Below are 713 nucleotides of genomic sequence, written 5' to 3'. Positions count from 1 at the left end.
TGAGACTCTGTCTCGAAACATAATAAATAAATAAGTAGAAACTTTCCAATTTTTTATTTTTTTATTCCACCCAGCAGATTCACCAGATTAAACAAAGCTCTCCGTTCTCTCTGTTGAACACTGATAGCTACTCAGCATGCAAGGCCTGCTTATTTTCCCACCAATTCATCATTCATTCATTCAACACATATTCAGTTCTAGATGCTAAGGATACAGCAGTGATAAAAGAAAAATCCCTGACATTATGGAACGTACATTCTAGTGAAAGAAGGCAGACAATAAGCAAAAAAATGAACTATGTAGTATTTAGTGACATGTAATATGGCAATATGGATAAAACCAGAGCAGGGAAGTAGAGAATGCTGGAAGCAGGCTGAGTAGATGTTGTAATTTTAGATACAGTGGCTAAGGAAAGCCTCATATGAGTAAAAGCCTTGAGGAGAGTGAGGCAGTAGGCTATGTAAATATCTGGAGATGCAAATATTTGGAGGAAGAGTGGTTCAGAGATAGATACAAAGGCCCAGAGAAGGATTCTATCTGACATGTTCTAGGAAGAACCAGGAGGCTTGTGTGAGTGAAGCTAAGTAGGTGAAGGGTGAAGTAATAGGAGGTGCAGTGGGGGAGCAGAAGACAGACTATGTAGGATTTGTTTGTTTATTTGTTTGAGAAGTCTCACTCTGTCGTCCAGGCTGGAGTGCAGTAGCATGATCTCT

This window comes from Colobus angolensis, unplaced genomic scaffold (genome assembly GCF_000951035.1).
Source record: "Colobus angolensis palliatus isolate OR3802 unplaced genomic scaffold, Cang.pa_1.0 Scaffold359, whole genome shotgun sequence".
Taxonomy (NCBI): Eukaryota; Metazoa; Chordata; class Mammalia; order Primates; family Cercopithecidae; genus Colobus; species Colobus angolensis.
This window is presented reverse-complemented; position numbering follows the sequence as displayed.